This window comes from Cryptomeria japonica, chromosome 7, assembly GCF_030272615.1.
Source record: "Cryptomeria japonica chromosome 7, Sugi_1.0, whole genome shotgun sequence".
Lineage (NCBI taxonomy): Eukaryota > Viridiplantae > Streptophyta > Pinopsida > Cupressales > Cupressaceae > Cryptomeria > Cryptomeria japonica.
Window position 1 is genome coordinate 671,456,029 of NC_081411.1, and position 23,683 is coordinate 671,479,711.

Consider the following 23,683-nt stretch of genomic DNA (forward strand, 5'->3'; position numbering starts at 1 on the left):
ATTAGAGTACATTATTATAATTTAATTGGGAATCGATACCAAGGGCTAGTTTACCAAATAAGGTAGCCCATAGAATGACTCCTACACACAATGAAGAGTTGAAGAGAAGAGTACAAGAGTTGTTGAAGAAAATTTTCATCAAAGATTGCCTTAGTCTGTGTGTATTACTTATAGTAGTAGCACCAAAGAACGATGGATAATGGAAGATGTGTACAGATTGTTGAGCTATCAACAAGATCACAATCACGTAAAAAATTCCCTTACTAAGGGTGGATGACATTATGCATTATTTTAGTGGATTTTATTACTTCATAAAGATTGACTTGAAAAGTGAATATTACTAGATCTATATTAGAAGGGAGTGAATGGAAAACAATTTTCAAAACAAAGGATGACCTGAATGAATACTTACTTACGCCTTTTATGCTAATCAACGCACTCGATACATTCATGGGGCTCATGAACTTGAACTAGGCACTAAAAGAGTATTTCGGAAAATTCATTACCATTTACTTAGATGATATTTTAAATTTCAGTAAGACATTGGAAGAGCATTTGATGCATATTGAAAGAGTCTTTGAAAAGTTAAAGGAAGAGAAATTGTTGATTAACCTAAAAAAGTGTAACTTTGTGAGGAGAGAGTTGGTGTACCTAGGATTTGTTGTCTCAATATATAGTCTAAGGATGGACCTAGAGAAGCTGAAAGCTAACATTGAATGGCCTATGCCAAGGACTACTATTAAGGTGAGATATTTTCATGGTTTAGCAAGTTTTTATAGAAATTTTATCAAATGTTTCAGTAGTATTTGGTACATCCCTAACTAAAACAATTAGAGGGGATAGAAAAGAGTTTAAATAAACTATAGGGGTGAAAAAGAGTTTTGAAATGTTGAGGAGGATAGTTATGGAGAAATTTATTTTGGCACTTCGAGATGTCAACAAGATGTTTCATGTAAATTGTGATGCTAGTTGCAATGCCATTGGAATTGTTTTGAGAAAAGAAGGTAAACACATTTAAAATGAAGGTTGACTTTGAAAAATGAGAAGTTAGAAAAATCAAAATATCACAATGTCTAGTAATGGAAAGAAAGACTTGGGAAAACCATGTCATGTAAGATTAGAAAAATTCAAGAAAACATAAAAGAAACTATCTACTTTGTTGATGTAGATTAAATAGGTATCTTTGATAAATAAAAGTTTAGTGGTGGCTATCTGTTTTATATGTTTTCTTTGTTTGATAGTGAAATCAATTGAATGGATAAAAGGCACCCCATAATTACTTTTATCTAATACTAAAATAAAACATATCACACAAAGATTCTAAAGAAATAGACTATGTTAAAAGAATTTGTTTTGATAACATTATTATTCAAATCAAATGTTACAGTGAGTGTTCTATCCAACCAAAAATCGTACGAATAGTACAAAACATAATCTTGAATCATTCAAATGCTCTATGATATATATACAAAATTTGATTCTTTCTACAACACATCATGACTAAAGACAAAATGGAATGTAGCCCTCGAGAACAAAGAACAAGAGAATTAATTAAGAATCTTGAATCCGTAGGTTGAAGCTCTAGGACACCATGATATTTTCTTATTTGCTTTTTAATGAAGAAATCATATATTAAGACCAATTAAGAATCCAGTCTCTTTCTTTCAAACATTGTTAAAATCATAGGGAGCGATTCTCCGGCCAATGGCTCACTAGACATTTCCCTCCATGATAAAGACAATCTTATCGTCAATGTAAACGACAAGAGAAGAGAATCGGCGGACGGCAAAGTAGAGACCACAAGAGATTTCTTGCAGAACAAAATCGATATAGCACTTACATTATTTACATTCATTTCGGGTCGAGGAAGGCGGCAAAACGAATCTTTGAATTGGCAGCATCACATCACAGGCTCTGAGGTTACATCATAAAACTTCTTGGCTTTCTATTTTCATTGTTATATATATGTTGATTCTTATAGAGAATTCATTAAATTTTACTATATTTTCTTTCCCATTTTAGGTAACCATTTCATATTAATTTTATCTTAGAGGACAATTTGTATAAGTACATAGTGGAAAAGCACCAGTTATCGTTCATGTTTTAAAAACCGTTCATTCCTCGCACACCCAATCCCTTAATCACTAACTTAAAAAAAATCAGAAAACAAATAACTAAAAGTCTATTAATATATTTCACATGTACCAATAGCTACTAATTTTTAATCTTTCTTGGACCGTAATTGGTCAATTTATGTACCTCTATTGGTACCCACAACCTACATCATTACTACCCAAAAGCCAAAACAAAAGCTATAAGCAATTAACTCACATGCCGAGAGACCATATGGGTGTGTGAAGTTAGCTATAACGACTACTCCTACACACTATGACAAAAAACAAATACACTTTTGCTAAAAAAAGGCACTGAATTTTGAGTCCCTTATTACAAAATTAATCCTCCTCCAATAAAAGAAAATTTCCCATAATTTCACCAAGAGCACATGAATAGTGCCCCCTCTGACCTTAGTAAAATTTGACGGCCATCGCTACTTTTTGAAAAAGCCCAATGACAGGGCACGTGAATGAGTTGTTGGGTATGGCCCAATGAAAGGGCACTGTGTGGGCACTGTGTGGGCTGTGGATGGATGTCGAACTGCAGAGTTGTGCGGGCTTGCCGGGCGTCATCCGTTGACAACCAAGGGCACAGGTGTGAGGGTTGTGGATGGATGGCCCAATGAAAGGGCACTATGTGGGCGATGTCAAGGGGCACTGTGTGGGCTGTGGATGGATGTCGAACTACAGAGCTGTCTCCACGTCCTGCACGGGTGGCGAAGAGTTGTGGATGGATGTCGAACCGCCCTTCAAAACACTTTGCATGGATGGGGCAGGAGGGCGTCGCTCTGTGAACGCCGCTTCAAGGAGGTCGTCGCTATTGAAGACCTCTCGTGCCTCTTGCCTCCCACGCGAGGAACCAGACTTACCTTGTTTCCACGCCACTGATCTTCGTGTTTGCTTAAATTTTTTTTGAAAACTGTTCTAATACCATGTAATAATCGAGGAATAAAGAGATTCAGATAAGCACAAGATTTTGCATTAGAAAAGAGCATTAGAAAAAGAGCATAGTCGATCATTATACATATAGGTAGTGATTGGGTCGAATCAGAAGGTTGAACCCAACACTCAATGAGTGGTGGCAAGATGCCTCCCACTAAACTAGCATGAGGTGTTGAAACTAAGTTGACACCTTTCTAATCGACTCTTAAATGATCTTGAAAACTTCCATGAACAAGTGTCAAGTAGAAATGGACGACTAAGTAGGCTTAAGTAAGCCTAAGTGTAAATAAATTAAATAATTACACTAACAAACATCTACTCTTAGAATAGGATATGGTATGCTAGAGTTTGATATCTTTCCATATCTATATGATTTATTTATAATCAGGAATCCACAGATAAATGTTCTTAAATAAATAAGTAGAATTGAATGTATTAAAATGAATTCTTGCTACTATTTGTCCAAAATTAATGTTGTTAGATACATTGAAATAATATAGAGAAAAATTTAGCATTAGATTTTGAATCATGCCATACAATTTATTGTTCAAAAGATTAAGTGACTCCAACTTTATAATAACTTCAAAGCTATTTGGAATCTCTCCTATCATACTATTACTAAAACTTTTAATTTTTTAAGACCTTTTAGATTTATAATTGTTGATGAATTGCTACATAATAAAATATTTGTGTACATAGATCAATGCAAGTTATAGCACCAAATAGTACATATAATTTATAATTCTTTAGTGAGTGGTTGGATCACTTCTTGGTTATAAAATGAGCTACCACCATTTTCATGTGAGTTTCCTAGTATAGATTTTGTCATACAAATCAATGTTGAGCTAACTATGGTGGGATGATACCAATCAAAATATTATTTGAAAATTTTAAGCATGGAGACTTTACATATTACTTAATTGATATGGAATGTATTCTTCATATTTATTTACCCATTAAAGATATCGAGTTTAACCTAACTAGAATGGTATGTTCCTACAAAAGATATTATTATGCAAGTCTAAGTTTGTAAGATAGAATAATAATTAGACTTGGTTGCAAGTTTCCCTTCAACATATTATCATTAATATGAGGTGAATTTATTTTTCTGAGCATTCAAATATAATATGGTATATCTTCTGTTAAAGTAATATTTTTAGTTTCATTGTTGTCAAAGTAGAGAAATTTATTGTTTAAATAATTATACTTTTCTATATAATTTAATCTTTAGCTCATTTTAAACCTCCATCATTTCAAAAAACAAAATGAATAAGATATATCACCCCTTAAGGATGCTTCCTCAACTAATCTATCTTAACTTTTTATGCAATCACTTAAAATATATTATTTCCTCTTACCATACTTTTCTAGATAGGTTATTATTAGAGACAAATTCATATTGTATAATGAATATTATGTTGAAAGGAACATTTGGTGGAACTATTGTTTCAATTATATACAACTAAGTGTAGTTAATCAAAGTAAATTATCAGCATCGAATCTAGTTCATTATTCAAATCTTGTAATAATAGGAGGAATTATGAATGAAATGGGAATACTTCCATTTACTTAATTGTCACTAAGATCAAAGTAATACTAAGAAGACTTCCAGATTAAAATGGAAAGGCTACCATGTAAATCCACTAAGGAGGAAATCTTAGTCCATTAAAAAGGTGTATTACTCAACTTAAAAGGTATTTTTTTACTCAAGGGAAGAACCTTATTGAAAGTGTATTTAATTTATATTTTATGATACACAAGTAAGACATAAATTGGAGGCTCATTGAAACTGTTCTATTTTTACTAAAAGATTGGCTTCACAATTTTATTGAAAATAGTACAAACTTTTGTTCTCATTCACTAAATAGTAAAGTTTAATGATAGAAAAATTTAAGAAAAAATTAGTATATTAAATATTGAAGGTTCATTCATATCATTTTATAGACATCTTTCAATAATTAAATATCACATCACTTGGTGTTTGACAGGTTTGTGCGGCAACTCTTCTTCAAGGTTTTGGGAGCCTTTTTAAAACCCAACACTAGATTGCCCTCTTGTTTCTCTTTTAGTATCTTTGGTTTTCTTTGGCTCGGCCTATTGAGGTGGCCCTTTCTTTTATTGAAGTGGAGATGGCTTGTTCTGAAGACGACCCTTCTTCTATTGAGGTGGAGTTGGATGTTGTGAGTGATATCAGGAGATGGTGGTGGAAAGCTGATGGTCAGTTGTTTCTTGGTTGTAAGGAAATTTAGACTTGTTTGTGTACTGATCTATCTCCTTCTTCTCCTATTGAGTTGGAGTTCTTGAAGGATTTTGTGATCTCTGTGCTACTCATTCTCAATATTAAGGTTATGGGAGCCTTGTTAAAACCCAATGTTAAGATTGAGGGATCCTAGAAAAACCCTATGATGTTGGTTTTGGGAGCAAATTCAAAACCCAAGATGAAGGTTTGGGGAACCTTTCAAAACCCTTTGGTCCCAAATTGTGTCTGTATGTTTATCATCAAGAATCTGGTGGTTGTGACTTTGAGATCTTTGATCAATCTCAATGTTCAGGTTATGGGTGCTTGGAAAAAGCCTCGGTATCTGATGAAGGTTAAGGGAGCCTTGATAAAACCCTTGTACTAGTGAAAGGCTTCAACCTACTTTTTTTTCAACTAGTTTGTCATTGATTTTTCTTTGTTTCTAGGTTGATTTTTAGTTGTTGTTTATCTTTTATGTATCTTTTGGTAGCTATTTGTTTTGGGTTTTGAATCCTTGTAAAATCCGAGGGTTTCAAATCCTGTTGTACAAAATTTGAGGGTTTCAAATTTTGTATATGAATCTAAATTAATTATTATAATTTAGAAAATTTGAGATCGAAAATAAAATATTGAACAAAAAAACTTATAATGTCTTCCACATCAAATCCTACGATGAATTATTTAAATAAATTATATTGTCAAATGACAGTAAAACTTTTTAAAAAGATTAAAAAGAAGAGAAAATAAATATTTCCAACACAAAATAAAGATAGGAAATTCAAGTTGAATTCAAGTTGTTGCACAACAACATTTAAATCATTTTTAATTCAGTGATCTATCAACTATTGAGGTAGTCTGTAAGTTTTCTTGAGTATTTTAAGTTGTAATATAAATTAAAAATTTATATCTCTATATAGAAGAAATTCTATAAAGATTTGACGAATTGAATGTCTATTTGGAAGTTTGTTTTCTTTAACGCTTAAAATTTACTCAAATCTGTTTGTGTGCATATTAATTTTTGACGCTTCAAATGAATTTTGCATTCTACAAAGTGATATGGACAATATTGTCAAATTTTAAATTATTTTGATATAAAATAGATTATTTTAAATGACGAGTAAAACATAATTTGTTACTCACTTATTGGTCATACATACCATCATCTAAACGTGGAAATTTTTTATGTATTTCAATGAAAAAAAAAAAGTTACCTAACTATAACGCATGCATGCATTCCAAGTTTGGAGACCAAATTTAGAGCTAAGGAATTGGTGAACGATAGAAATAGAAAAAGTCAATTTCAGAAAATTTAATTGTAACAAGGTAGTATTTCCCTCTGAAATAGATTTGGCCATGTAGCAGTCACCACAAACATGGATATTTTCAATTATTCCTACATTTTTTTATCAAGCCCAAAAATAATGGCAAGCTTCTCACAATGGTAGCAAAGGTAGTTTTCCTTCTGTTCATTCTCAAGTTTTTTAGGAAGTAGTTTCCTATAATAGTTAGAAATCCTAGATTTATTTCAGTTAGGAAATCCACCTATTAGCTTGATGAAGGTTTTGTTTGTTATAACTGCCTTTCTAATGCATCTGCAAAACGAGTTTATTCATTTTGGCATATTACCTAGAGACGATTGAGAATATATAAAATAGACCAGGGTGGAAAACTATTCAATTTTGGAGTGCATAAAAGAAATTTATAGACATAAGAGCTGTGAACTTAGAATTAGATTTGCTAGAAAATTTATTGTGTGGATGAAAATTGTATTAATACATATAGGTTTTTAATGATTTCTGTCATTATGGTTGCCGAAGATTGTAAGCTGTTATCTATGTGTAGAGAAATCAAAATTGAAGTATCTCAGAGATCACTAAATTTTTATACAAATATTTGTAGTAGTACAGAGGTGGGAAGGAATGTTTAAAAATCAAGTCAAATTTCTGTGAACTCCAAAAACCTATGAGATAGTCTTTTATAGGAATCATAAATAGTGTCAAAGAGCATTTAAAATCTGTGTATGATCTTTTGATATCTAATGTGTTGAGATGGCATCTTTAACCTTACTAAGCTGAAATCCTACATAGTATGACAGAAGGTGAGGAATTGACAAAATATAATATCTTTCTTTAAAATAAAGATGACAGTTTGCCACTCTATCCATTAAATATAACAATTGGCCAATTTGACCTTAGTTTAGTGGGATGTGTAGTGCCCCTCCCTGATTCATTTTGTCTTTTTTGTACATCAAAGGAATATATTGATCTAGTTTAGTCTACTTTATGATGATTTGATGGTATCATGTTATGTACTAACCCTATTTAATGATTGTATTGGATATGAATCTGATAGATCTATATTTGATCATTATTCATGGTGGATCATATTGCTTATGAGATTTTGATGACATTATGATTACTCTAACCCTATTCTATGATTATGATGACTGAGTTGATGCTACGATGTTTGTGATTATCTTCTAGTGTCTTCATGATTAGAGACAATGTCATACCACTCATTGCGAGCACGATATGGCGTTGCGATTCTCTATCACTTGTTTGATCATTTATGATGTATATGTGTTGTATATATATATTGCATTGTGTTTAGTGGTGGATGGAGGATTGCAGGTACCATACATCGACTCCACCTGGTCTCACATGTCTGAGCGTGTCTTTATCTGAATGACAAGTTGTTGTAGATGGCATGTGTTTCCCTCTCATAGTCTAGGCTTAAGTTGATACCCTTGTCAATTAGTGTCTTGGCTTGAGTCATTGGTCTGTATCATGCAGTATGTTGTTCAACCTTATGTCGGGTTGCCTTTTGAGTTCGCAATTATTTATTAATTAATAATTAATCAGTTTGTATAGTTTATAAATATTAAATTAAATCAATAGATGACATTAATATTTAATATTAATGTGCGATTATTATTATTATTAGAGAATTATTATTCATTAATGTTTATTTTATGGATTTATATTTTATTGGTTATTTGAAATTGTGGAAATTAATTAATCAATTACTACATTTAGCCCATTGGGGTAAATTATAAATTTTTAAATAATGGTTAGTAAGAATACAATATATTTATACATATTTATTTACTGGGAGTTTATAATTAATTAATAATTAATTGGTGGAATTATATTAGTTGACTATCTATACTTATCAATACATCTATTTATTTATTTGATTATTTTATATGCATGTGGGGGATATCTATAGTATTGAGTTTAAATTATATTGGCTAGAGCATTTATATGTATCTGTACATTTAATTATTTGTTTATTTATTCTTGGCTCATCCATTTATTTGTTATTTATTATTTATATTGGTTTTGATTTATTATTTGAGCTTTTGATTTATTAGATTATTATTTATGTTGGATTTTGGAAAGCTTGTTGGTTTGGATTTTTTCTCTTCTACGATTGCATCACCATCACTCTACTTCCAGGTTGGAGATCTTTTTCCATTCTTGCATTTTGATTTTCGAAAAGAGATTTTTTTTCATGACTGCTAAAAGATTGTTTGGGGAGATTTAGGAATGAATGATTATTCTATTATTAGTAATTGGGAATAATATTTTGGGAAAAAGATTTATATATGATTTTATGAATCTGTGTGTTGTATTGTCGGAAAAGGGCATTTATGTATATTGATATGTTGATGCATTGTCGTAAGGGTTGGTTTTGTGAGATTTATTTGTTGTTGCATACCTTGTCTTGTGTCCATTTGGTTTGATTAGATCTAGAGTGGCTATGTTTGTAATCTTTTATGTGCAACTTATTGTCAGTATATGTTGGAATTCTTAGATGTGTTGTATTGTTGGCCTTAACAAGGGTTTGTTTTGGTTTTTTATTGTCTTTTAGAGACTTCTAGGTCGTATTTATGCCATTGTAAGGCCCATGCCCGAATTTGGACAAATTTGAGTATCTTTGTATCCCATTTTTCGTGAGTCAGTCCCCTATTACAATAGCACTAAAATAGAGAACAATAGTGCTACTCTATGCTACAATAGTGCCAAAGTAGTGTCAGTAGATTTTTGGGATGGGTTTTTAGTCCCTTAGTTAATTTCTCTACTTGGTCTTCATTCCAGAGGCTTGTTTTATTATGTTTGATGGCTTTGGGGCACTATGTCATTCCTTTGTGATGTGTGTGAATCCATTTGGGCTCCGGAATGTGGTTTTGTTCTTGTCCATTGAAGTTTTGATATGTTCCTGCAACAAGTTGAGTGATTCCTTGCTATTGAGGATGGTCAGTTGTAGCTCTAGTGAGAGGTTATGTTGTGCCTCGTTGTGGAGGATCATTCTATGTTATTGGATTCATGTATTGGCCCTATTTATGTGTATTTGATATTCTTGAGGCTCTCTTTATTGTTGCATTTTGGCATTATGAGCTTATGGCTTGATCCTTGCTAAGTGTCTCTTGATGACTATCTTTGTGATTCGGTTGTATCAGTTTGTAATGACTTTCAGATGCTTTCCATGTTTAGATTCATGTTATTATTGTGTTGTATTTTGTTATTTGTTACCATATGGCTTGGCATATGATTAAGGGGAGTGGGCTTCCTTGTGATGATTGGGGTCATGTGAGTTAGGTTGCTTGGCACCTAGACCGCCAAAGGCACATTGGGAGTTTTCCATTTTGTAATTCAGTGATAACATTTAATAATTGATTGGGTATGGGTTTCACCTGATAAGATAATTCTATTTGGTAGGGCCATATGAGATGGCAAGCTAATCTCCCTTGTACTCACATAGGTTGAGATGGCTCCACATGTCTATTAAGGGATTGTTTTCACCCTTCTTTTGTGAGGGCAGCTTGTATGACTATTAGGAGTATGGATTTCTCTTCTTTGGGAGGATAGCATACATGTCTACTATGGGTGCATATTTACCTTCTTTGTGAGGCTATCATGTAGGAGCATGACTAGTAAGGATGGCCATATTCCCTTCTATATGAGGACAACATGTGATGACACTCCATTCCTACATATGACCATGTCCATATGCCATGATTTATTGTATGACTCTAGAAGAGTTTATTGTTGATTTCAGCCTTGTGTTGTCATGTGATTATTGTTGTGTTGAGTTAATTATGCGCTATGTTGAGTCCCATGGTTGTTAGGTATCAACCTAGGTCTTGAGTGAGTGTTGGAACCCCATGTTATCTTCTAGCATGGGGGGAGGTTCCTATTTGGTTCCACATGGTTGGGTGGTTTGATGCCATCTTCCTTTGGGATATTCTTCTTCTTGGATGTTAGTGTGCATGGATTGGATTCTTATATTCTTCATTATGTGGATATTCTTTGGAGCCGATCTATATGTACTTGGAATAGAAAATATTGTATCATGATGATTTGTATTTGTAGAAGAGATTATGTGCCCCTAAGCTATGTATCGTCATGTATTTGTTGATGTAATTGAAAAAGGAATATGATGTAGTAGTTTAGGAGTTCTCATTGTACATTCATTAGGTATTCATTTTGTAATGTTAGATTATGAGTTCTATGTGGAAAAGGTGGAGTTAGTATTTATACATTTGTATTGCTTGAAATTGTAAGCTGAAATTGTATGTATAATCTTATGGAAATTAAGATGGAAGAATAGTGGTTGTTGTTATAATTCTTGTTTAAGGAATGAAAATGATCTAGATGAAATGGATTATGTTACTTAGGTAAATGAGCTAGTTACCTTAGAGATATGTAATGAAACTTAAAGGATAATCTAGTCTTATTTAAGAGAATGGTTATTTAATCTCTGATGCTTTTATGATGAATGAAAGAATGGATATTAGGAGTATTTGATTTGGTAGTTTCTAAAAGAATCTAAAGAGTATGTTATGTGACTAAGTTATGCATATGTGTTAAGGATTTATCATAGTTGTATGGAAAGTAAATGAATAGATGGATAATATGATATGATATTCTAAGATGAATATGTGATGCATTAAGATTTTGTCAAGTAGTGATGTTGAGATACCCTAGGGAATGGATTTGGATTGTATGAGTTTACATAGAGTTATGTTAATGGTTAAATGGTTATTCTTCTTGTGTAATATGATTCTATGGTTATGATCTTGTTGATTTATGTATTCATGTATATAGTTAATGATGCATTGATGAATAATGGTAGTAACGTTGCATTAGTAAATACTAATAATAGCGTAGTTGTAACAGTTATCTTAAAAAAAAAAATTATCTCTTTTTGTTAGTAAATTTTGGTTTATTTTCTCTAGGGTATTTTGGCGGGTATTACAGGATGATAATGAATGACTCAAATGAATTAAATTATCTTGCATTTCTTTAGGGGTGATATCAATCATGGATGGTGAAAATGAGGTTATCCACTACAAATTGTTGGAATCACCACTGCCATTATGCCAAAAGCTCGAGCTATCAATGAATGGGAGAGCGGGCAAAGACAAGGATCCATGGGAGGCACGAGGAAGCACATGTCGTGAATCCCAAAGGAGGTGCTGATGAAGTCAATATAAATGCCTTCAGTGTAAATATGAGGCTGGAAAGTAGGTTTATTTTCATTTATGATTCTATTCTAACAGATTTTGACTGGCATTGGACTAGTCCAATTCCAAACTAGAGAGTATGAAGAAAGATTTATTTTAAATATTACTATATTGAATAGTTTTTTATTGGGGTAAAACAGGTTTTGAAGGGGCCCCAAAACCCTTTACAACAAAGACCTACCAACGAAGAATAGACTAGAGTACTTGGTACCAAACCACTAGCTCTAGAAAGGACTTGAAATATTCTAGACTTATGGCTGTCCAGATCCCAGAACACGGGCTGCAAAAGATGGAAACATACAAACACAACAACAACCACACACCAAACACTAGCCAAACATTAGGAATGCAACATTACAAACTAGGCTAGCAGAACAAATGACCTAAAATAGAAAACAAAGGACCTCATAAAACATAGATCGAGGGAATATCAAGCACCCTCAACCAACAAGAAGGGTTTTCCCAGGTTCCCATAACCTGTAACAACTTCTCCAAGCCACAACAAAAGCCTGGACCTAACCAGAAACAAGAACTGGCCAAACTAGTCCCTTGAAAACTTTCAGCATCTAGTATATCCCTAGCAAAAACAATGGACATGGGGTTTTTCTAGGCTCCCCCGAACCTTGAAAGTAGGTTTTATATGGCTCCGACAACTAGAAGTGGGGTTTTAAAAGGCTTCCTCAACCGTGAGAGTGGGTTTCACAAGGCTCCCACAACCTGAAACAAAGGGTTTTTGAAAGGCTCCCATAACCTTGATCTTGAGAAGGAGAAAGGCTATGTACAGAAGATCCTCCAAGGTCACCACCTCCATAGGTGAAATAGGAGAGAGGCCAATAATCAGATTATCCATAGTTCCTGAGCAGCCAATAAATAGGGCATCATTAGTATCCCCACAACACCTCCCATTCACAACCACAACACCCAACTCCACCTCAGTAGGAGAAAGGTTATCTCTAGCATAATATACCTCAATAGGAAGAACTAGAGAAACAAGAGGATGCTGGGTAAAAAGCAAGAAGGCTAGCCACAAAAACAAAATAGGGGTGGAAACAAGATAGCTATAAAAATAAACCACACCCACCATTGGGTATTCACCAGGACCCCAAAACGTCTTGCAAACAAAAAAACAAGGGAAAATGAAGGAAACCTCACCCAGCAAGGCCAACTGCAATAGCTAGAAGGCACCAGAATACCATGTCTCCACCTCTATAGGAGAGATGACCACCTCAATAGGTCTAGAGAAAGCACAAACTAGCTACCGAGAATCCCTATTCACCACCAAAGAACACAACTCAAGATAGGCATGAAAACACAAGTGCAAAGCATGAGGAGACATAGAAACCCCAAAACTGATCCATCTTCCCTTCCTCAGAACCCACGGAGAAATAACATGAAATTGCCCATAGAAGAGGAAAAGGATGAAACCACCCCCATCATCGAGGATAGCCCTAGGTAAAAAGACCACATGCCACCCGCACATCAACACCCACAAAGATATATCGTGAGGGAGCCCAATGTTGATGAAAAAACATAGCCTTCACAAAAAACCCCGCAACCTCCCTCACAACCAAATAGAGCCATGAAAGATGTAAAGGATGAGAAGACTGTGGAGATGCCAACAACAACAACAACACCTAAGAGGCTCAAATCCGGACAAAATAAAAATAGAGAAGCAAACACACAATAGTCTACACAAACCCACAAACCAACAACAAGATCTTCAACCAAAACTTTTGAAGAGGTAAACCACATCCAGGGAATGAAGAATGGGCCCCAAAGAAGAGCAAAGTGAGGAGAAGCCACCTCCCCAAACCCTCCCCTGCACATAGAACACCGCACCGATCGAGGGAAAGCCCAACCCACTCACCAAGACAAGGAACTAGGGCCAAAGAAGATCCCCCTCCGACCATCCTCATTTCCACCCGGGTCATCCTCATCACCATCAATGCCACCTCCTACAAAAACCATAAAACCCCTTCCTCCTCTCCTTCTGCCTTCTCCACTCCTATCGCACTCCATGATTTGACAGTGCATTAACATTTCTATATTGAATAGTTGTCTTTGGATGAGAAGAGTGTTATCTATTCTTTCACTATAGAGAAGGCCTATCAATGACAAGCAATAGGTAGTTTGGACATTAATTATTGACACCATTTTTTTTAAAGTGATAAGATAGTTTTTAGATAAAAAATGGACACCTAGCTCAAGTCATCAAAATCTAATAAGCGGACATTTTTTTTAAACTAACATCAACATAGGACAAATTTGATTTCAGATGGATATAAAATAGGTATAATCAAGAAATAACAAGGAATTTTAAAAATATTTTAAAGTAAATTGGTTTCTTAGAATATACAAGTAATTATGAATGCTAGTCTATAAGAAATTCTCGTTTACAAATTGTGAAAGAATTCAAATTCAAATTTTGAATAAAATAAAATCTTCTACACATTAAATCCTTGAGTGAAATATTTATGTTCACAAAAATAATAAAACTAAAGAGGAACATGGAGAATATGTAGCAAGCGACGGAACCTAGGAACACAAATATAGATAGTTTTTTAAAAATCTTCATTGTAATAGTTAATCTTTGATACATATCACTAAGTTGACATATTAAAAGAGATTGAAATTCAAAAAAATAAATATGTGAGTTACAAACTAATTCCTTGAAGCAATCTAAAGCATTGGACCAAATTAATAAGTTTTTATAATAGGTCATGTGGTAATTCTGAGAGATTTGAAACTAAAGAGAAATATGTTGTGGCTCATTTGTAAATATAGTATATCTTCCATCTTACCATTGAAATTTGTATACCCTATGGTTTTATGATCTCGTTGAAGCCCTACACTATGTTGGAGAGATAACTATCATGTCTTCCTCAATATCATCAAATTGTGGCTACTAAATGATATCGACAGTACTTCACATTGTGAATGTATGCCTAATCATTTTTGGGTTTTCCAACCATTACAATTTCCTCTTAGTTTCTTCTTTTCTTTTTCACTCATGACCATTTCTTTCCATATTTTCCCATCACCAAATTCAAATATGCAGTTGAATAAGCATAAGCAATATGTGATTTAGCAGTAGAATGCAACAGTGAAACTCATGTAGATTTTTCTTTTGAATTAATTATTGTAGAAATTGATAGTGCATTTTGACATCATTAAAAAGGAGAAAATCCAAAATTGGGGAAGCAATTTTTTTTTGTTTTCCTTGAAAGCATAATTCATTATATTGGGATAATAATTATAACAAACCAATCAATAGGAGCATTTGTAGGCCTTTATGTTGGATATCTTTACTTAGTTGTTAATTTGTGTTCTTCACAAGCCTCTACATAAACAAATGTAGACTTGTGAGTTGCCAAGAGATGAGAATGGCAAGGGTGTATGCATTCATGTACCATCCTCATCCACTTCCAAACTTAGATTGATTTTAGGAATTACAAGTCTAAGATTGCATTCATGCTTGATATTTCAAATTCATGAAATATAAGTTTAAATTTTTTTTTTAGCCTTTTGTTTTAGATTTACAACTTAAGACTCTTGCTATTTATTTGTTTCCAAGACTTTTTTATCTATAAAATAAAGGCAGGGTGTGTATTCTCATTTTGAGTTACTATTGTAGATTTCCTTTCACATTTGATAAGGACAATTCCAAATTTGATAGTTCAATTATTTGTACTCATTCTTTACTTTTCAGTGTGATATGTTTATAGATTCTTGGTCTTCAAGATCAATAGTTTTAATCAGAATGCACACAAATATAGCTATAGGAACAATTATGCATACAAATATTTTCAAGGCTACCTCATATGAATAGAGTAAGAAAGATCTTAGAGCACTCCCTATAAACTATCAAAATCAATGAACATGATGGAAGCATAAAAGTATTTGTATTTATAATTAATTTAAATTACAAATGTGAAAATTTCAAAATAAAGAGAAAAGATTGAATACATGTGGTGATTCCCTTATTCACTTGACAGTAAATTCCTTAAATAATACACACTAGCTACAGATCAACAATCAAAATATTATAAACAAGAATAAATACTTGTTAAACTATTTGAAGTGGTTCCATAAAGTAATCATGCAAGAGCATCCTCCTCGAGATTTCTTATTGAATTTCATGTTTTAATTATGTGGGTCTTTAGACTAATTTTTGTGGTCTTTGTATTTGTTGATTTTCTAAATATAATTCCCGTTCACGTGAATATTCATTTTGGGAAAACACAACTCTTGTCACCACATGGGAAAATAGTACGATAGTTCAATGTAGGGGTATTTTTGCATTTAACAAGAGGAGATTAATGGTTTAAGATAGTTAGGAATTGACGATTTAGAAGGAGAAAACAAATCAAGGAATAAAAGGGAAAATAGAGGATGACAATATGGTTGGTGGTAGTGAAGGAAGAAGATAGTCCAAATTATTATGGAAGTCCAAATGAAAGAGGTTGAAAGTTGGGAGAAAAGAGGAGAATGAGGGAGGCTACATAGAGGTTTGATGTGACAAAATTGAGAGTACAAAAAATATGCGAAAGAGAGCATGAGAACGAGTGATGTAGAGGAAGACAAAACTACATTAGTGGGAAGAGTTTTATGCCATAATAGATTGAATATAGGAGAAGGTGTGATTGATACCTAAAGAGAAAGGAGACTAGGACATAGGAGAGAACAAATTTCAGAATCAATCAGGAGTTGAGATGAGCAATAATTATTCCTTTTCAAAACGGATTGAGCTAGTGTATTACAACGCAGGTAATCTAAATAAAGAATTGAAAATGATTAATCTAAGTTCTATTTTTTTTTTGATTAAGGTAAACAGGTTTTACAGGGATTCAAAACCCAAAAGTTTTACAAAAACCAGAGAATAAGCATCACAGTATAGAAATAGCAGCAAAAGATAAACGAACTTGGTCCAAGCCCACAAAACAACCTTCAAACACAAAAAAAAACTATGACCAGAGGAAACAAATACCTATTGATAAGAATGCAACAGATCTGCAGTCTTCTGAATAACTTTCCTTTTGATAGCCTCCAACTCATCCATGATAAATTTGGAGTTGCCTTGCTCCTGGTACGAGTACATGGACCTGTCGTAGTGTGGGGATGAGAAATATGACCACCTACACCCTTCATTTTATTTTTCTACTTGGAGTTTGAAGGAGTCACACTGGCAATGGGATCAACCCTGTAATCTGCAATCATATTATTGACCCTCATCAAGCCTTCAGAACTATTATTCATGGTTGCCTTGCTGATCTCAACCAAATTTTTCAAACTTCATTTGATTTCTTCCACACTCACCTCCAAATTCCATATTCTTCTTTCATGATTCAATTTCATTGTGTCCATGTCCTCACTAAGTTTTTGGGTCAACTGGAGAAGTTTCTCTATATTACTGGGTCCAGGGTTGTCTGTAAAAGTATCCACAATACCCTTTATACCATCTTTTAACACTTCAATCTCCATGCCCATCTTCCGGAGACAATCCAATTGACTATTGGCCACAAAGGAAATGCATTTATCCAAATCTGGGTCAATGACAACCCTCCCCTATTTCCAAGGACCAATTTCAATGGGGATTTCAATCTCAATCTCCTATTCACTATCTTTATTGCCCCCCCCCTTTCTAGATTTGGGCTTCTTAGATTTGGGAGAAACAAAGTTAGTAGACTTGGTCCCCAAATTTTTATATATGCTAGTGACCCACCTACCTGGTGATTGTTGCACCTACTACTACCTATATGAGGGGTAATATTTTGAATGGGGCCCAACTAGAAGGTAGAAAATACTTGGGGTCGTCAGACAAATCTTGATCCTGCTAGTCCTTGGCAAGCCCACTATCTTCCCCTTCCAAATCCGTCTCAGAAACCACCTTAACCTCAGGTTTGGAAGAAGAAACATGGGTTTTCAAAATAGTGGATGATTTGACTTCATGAGCTTTGGCATAATCCATAATAAGCCAAATAAGGCCCTCATGAAGGACCGATTTATCCACATTCTCTGCAGGTTTCTCTAGACTATGCCTTAAAGAAGATAGAAGATAAAACAGAATGGAAATTTTTCTATCATGCCTGAAGTGATTCAAAATGACAAAGTGATAGGAAAAAATGCTCGCATACTGACCATCAAGAGTGATGTATCTCATGATAACCTCCGCCACATCGATCCAAGGTGTTTGAAGATCCTTCTAATTGTAGCCACCATCAACCATCTTTTGAACCCTATTCCTCTCCTTCTGCTTGTCGAAGAAAGTGGAGATAGCTTCTACAATAGATTTTTGTTCTCTATAAACTTCCTTCCATCTGTCTACATACTAGTAGTTTCAATAATAAAATATTCATCAATCCTAAATTCAATGCCATAGAGCTTAAGAATACCATCATCCCAACTGCTCACAAAATCTTCAATAGCACTCAGTGAATTCCCCTTAACCTTTCCATATACGACACTAGGCCCCAGTATGAAATCTCATTCCAAACCTCAGTATTCCTTTTCCAGTTCTCTAAAGAGGTGGGTTCTATCCTATTCTTGTCGCCCCCCATGAAATGCACAATTTTGAAAATACAAGAAAACACACCTAGAATACATAGCACCAAGCCTAACCAGAAACAGATGAAGCCTATAGAATAGCATGAATTGGGAGGCGTGAAAAACTTCCACCAAGAGATATTATCCCAATGGCATTCTGTCATTATGAATTGGTAATGAGTGACCAATTAATTTGGCATCCTTTCTAGTCATCTCGCATAGATTTCTCAAGAAACTTTCCATTTTCATCCACCATTTAACCTCCACATAATCCACCCTAACATTTTCCATATAATCAATGGGGGCATTCCCTTCCCGATACGTGTGAGAAACTTTAAAATCATCCAGATTGGCAATCATGAGATGACAATCTTTGATCAAATGCTTGATTATCTAAGCGGTGGCACTCCCCTTGGGCACCCAGACAAACCACTACTCTGAGGCTTACACGAATTACATTGGTTTGCAGATGGTAGTTAGAGAAGGGTTTAACTATGTTTGGTTGGAGAGAATGATTCATGTTCTAGTTTTTGTTTTAATGTGTGTCTTTAATTAATTTAAAGTGAATGCTTCCACAATTAGTTTCTTTGTTGATTCTTGTCACATTAAAAAGATTCTATCTCATTCAACAATCCTGTTGCTGGTGATAATTTATATCATTATTCATTGCACAATAACAATGTATTGTTTTTTATTTCTATCATTATTCATGGCACAATAACATTGTATTGTTTTTCCTCTATGAGTTTCTAGTCCTATGGTTAGTAGAGATAATTTGCATTAGTTATCATTTGAAAGTATATTGTCATCATACTTGTCACTAGAGCTTCTGTGTGTCGTCATTGAGATAGATGTCATTGTCGGGAACTTGTTTGTCATCACTTTGGTATCAGAGTCCTAAAAGATCTAGGTAGATAAGGTTAGTTATATTCATGGGGATTTGAACAAATATGTGTATGGTAGTTTGACAAGCTTTAAAAGGAGAACATGGGTACCAAAAGACTAGGCAGGAGAAAAATGAGAGAAGTCTTAGGTGGGGTATCAAGAAGTCAAGGGGAAGGATAGAAAGGTGCAACATCGTATAAATAAGAAAAGAATCAAGAAGACTACAACAATGAAGAATTATCAACTAATGAAATTAAAGATGGAAGCAAACATGAAAAATGGGTTATTACACAAGTAAACGGAAGTTAAAATGCTGATTCTGGTTATGTATGTGGAAATGAGAATGTTGATATGCAAGCTAAAAGAGAGAAGAGAAAATTGGAGTTATCAAATATTGCCAAGAATCATGGATACATGGTGCTAAGTTAGTAGAATAAATCAATTATTAAGGCAAAGTATATAATGTGTAAAAATGATGTTAGATAAGAGAAATGAAAAGAAAAAGAGGCCAACAGAATCATGGGTTGTTAAAGGCATAAAAAATGAAGAGGAAACAAAAACTAGAATGAAAAATGGAAAAGTAGATGTAGCAGCAATAGTGGTTAAAGAGGACAGAGAAAAACAAAGGCATGACAAAGATATGTCAGAGAAGGAATTAGGAGGAGAGGCAAAGAAAAATAGTGAGGAAGATTTGTGGGCCCCATTTTTAGTGATAGAAAAGTAATGGAAAAATAATCTTGCTGGAAAAAGCATGAGGATAAATTGAACACCAAAAGATACCTAGACAAAGAGTGCAATTTTAGACAAGGAAGTTATTGTAGTAAAAGAAGTGGTAAAATTGTGAGATAGTGTTTCATTTTGAAAAAATCTATTGAAAGTAGTAGATTTTGGAAAAGATAATTTGGGTTGTGATGTGAATGGTGGAGTCCAAAATGATTTCTTGAGGGAGATTTCGCTAATTGAAGAAGAAGAATATGAGATAGTAAGTGCAAATTTGTATATGACTATGGATGAATTTGATGGGGTTAAAGGACAATTGCACAAGGAGGATGAGTTTGATGTCAAGGACATGTTTAATTTCTATAGAGTCATTTGTATTGATTGATATGTGGATGAATGGGAAAGGAATCTTTAGAGAAGGATGGCTATGAAATGAGCAATGAAAACAACACACCAATATTGGAGAAGTATGCCAATGGTTCCATAATAGTTTTGGAAGAAGTGAAAGAAAATAATAGAGGTAGATAAATTTTTATTAATTGCCTCATGTGCACAAGAACATGACTTATTTGTCTCATGGGGAGTCTATTGTATGAGAATCCCCCTCAAGAATTCTCATTCAAGTTCATGTTTTGGTTATACATGTGAGTCTTTAAACTAATTTTGGTGAGTCTTGAAACTAATTCTGATTGGAGTGAATATTTAGTTTGGGAAAACATACTTCCTATTGCCACATGGACAAATAGTAGGATAGTTCAATAAAGGGGTAGTTTTGGTATTATTTGCCCTCAACAAGAGGAGAGAAATGGTTGAAGACAATTAAGAATTGATGATTGAGAAGCAGAAAGTGAATCAAGGAATAAAAGGGAAAATGGAGGATGAGAAGATGATTGGTGGGAGTGAAGGAAGGAGATAGTCTAAATTGTTGTAAAAGGTCAAATGAAAAAGGTTGATGGTTGGGAAAATATAGGAGAACGAGGGAGGCTATAAAGAGGTCTAATGTGATGAAATTGAGAGTATAAAAAATGCATGACAAAGAGTATGGGAACGAGTGATGTAGAGGAAGACATAAATACATTAGTGGGAAGAGACATATGCCAGAATAGATCAAAGATATGAGAAGGGGTAATTGATACTTGGAGAGGAAGGATCCAAGACATAAGAAAGAAAAAATCTTTGAATCAACTAGGAGTCAAGCTGAGCAAGAATTCGAAAGTTAATCAGTTTTTCGAAAAGGATCAAGCCAATGTATTACGACTTGCCTAATCTTAATAAAGAGTTGGAAATGATTAATCTAAGTTCTATTTTATGTTTTAATGTATGCCTCTGATTAATTTAAAGTGAATTATTCCATAGTTAGTTTACTTGTTAATTCTTGTCTCATTAAAAGTATTTTCTCATTCAACATTTCTATCATCGGGGGTAATTTATGTCAATGTTGTTCCTAGCACAATAACAATATATTATTTTTCCCCTATGAGTTCCTATTCCTATTGTTAGAAGAGATAGTTTACATTGGTTATCATTTGAAAGTATATTTCTATCATACTTGGCACCAGAGCTTGCATGTGTCATCATTGAGATAGATGTCATTGCCAAGAACATTTCCACCATCAAGAAATAATGATGCTAATAAAAGATCATGACATATTTGTATTCCTCAAATTTTATTAATAGAAGTAAAAAATAACAATTTAGGGTAGTAAAATGTAGATTGGAAATAACAATAAATGAGTAGAAAAAAATATAGATTGAAAGAAGTAGCTAAAAGTTATCATACATGTTTGAGATAAGAGTAAAGGGAGGAAAAAAATAAGTGAAAGATGTTAATCAACCTACTAGACTTTAGCGCATATTATTCCTCTTTTTTCAGATCAACATTTATCCACAATGGTAGATGAAAAATTCAGTTTGGGGTTTCCCTTCAATGGAGCAACATAGTAGAGTTTTATTGGAATACAAGTTTCTTTCTCTGCACATTATGTGGATCTTGTTGATCAGGTTGAAATTATTAGAATACAGAGAGGGGGGGTGAATTAGTATTCCCAAATATTAAAACTTTTCTTTTCAATTATAACCTTCCACCTAAATATCAAACAAGCTTGACTGATATAAAGCAGATAATGCAGAATAAACGTGAAAAACACATCCACAAGATAAATACCGGATTTTATACATGGAAAACCCAATTGGGAAAAACGACACTAATTGTTAACTCTTAGGAAAATATAACTAGTTATATTTTTTTTAACAACAAGAGGTGGCTCACTACTAGGTGGCTCATTGCAAGATTACAAAAATGGCTCACTAAAGGACTGCTTACTGTAGATACAACAAAGACATGGCTAACTACAGGAATGCTCACTCCAATTAAAAAGGTTGAATTTAAAGGGATAGCATCTCCAAATGCTAGGGATCAGTTCTAAGGTTAGGCTCAAATTACAAGTCTCAAAATCTACAACATATTCAGTTAGAGATCTCTGCACAACTTTCATGCAGCAGGTCTAGTAAAGGATTACTGCACCACTACAACACTGTCTCCTTTTTTTATTTGCAACATGCACTTCACACACTCCTATCTTTGTTTCCGAATTTCACACATCACACACCTTCACAGATTTAGCCTTGTTCTTCTCTCTTTTATTCTCATTTATGCTACTATATATGCATATGTATATATATCGAAGGGCACAAATACAAAATAGTGTGTCAGCCAAGCCCAACATGTTAACAATATGCTCATGTCAGCCTCTGCAAGACTTCTACACACTTCCTTTACATAAGCCAATTGTTGATGCATACATCAAGATTACTAGAATCGGGCAGGGTCATCCTGACCCAAGAATACCGACCCATTATCACAAAATCAAGCTCAATATCTCTTAAATGTAGACTCCATGTGTACCAAGAAAAACACAATCACAAAACTTGAAGAGATACTTCTATCAATTATCAAATCAACTAACATTGGGATACATGACTGATACCGGGATTAATGAGAACTCCTAATACTAGGATAATGAGAACTCTAGGAATCCTCAAGACTCATCATCCAAAGCAACACTAAACTATACAAATTGATTTCATACAATCCTTGCATACAACATTGACAACATCCATAACATCCAGACCAATATCCAGACCCACACACTATCTAGTAAAAACTAGATGGGTATATGCACGAAATTGTGGTACCAAAAAGGTGCCACACTTAAAAAAAAATGAAAAAGTGCATAAGGTGCACACACTATAGGGAACGCACCCTATAGTGCGCACACCTTATAAGGCATGCACCTTATAAGGCGTATGTGCATTATAAACAACAAAAAAACCTTGCTCCGTATTTCTCCATTCCAAACCCACATTTTGGCATTTTTGGGTGCTATTTTCTTGCGCTTGCCCTTTGTAAAAGCTTAAAATTGGGCACTAAGTTGTCCATCTCCCATGAAAATGCCACCACGCCATTGAAGAGCTCGAAGAGGTATGTATTTTTATTTTCTTATTGACATTCTTTTTTATTAATTTGAAGATTAAACTAGGTTTATTGATTTAAATTTATTTTCATTATCAGAAAATGAGATTAGACAAGAAAATATTCAAAACACTCAATCACTTCCTCATGAAGACCATATTGAAGAAGAAGCACATCAATCAGCTCCTCATGAAGACCATATTGAAGAAGAAGCACATCAAGAACCTCCTATAATCCCT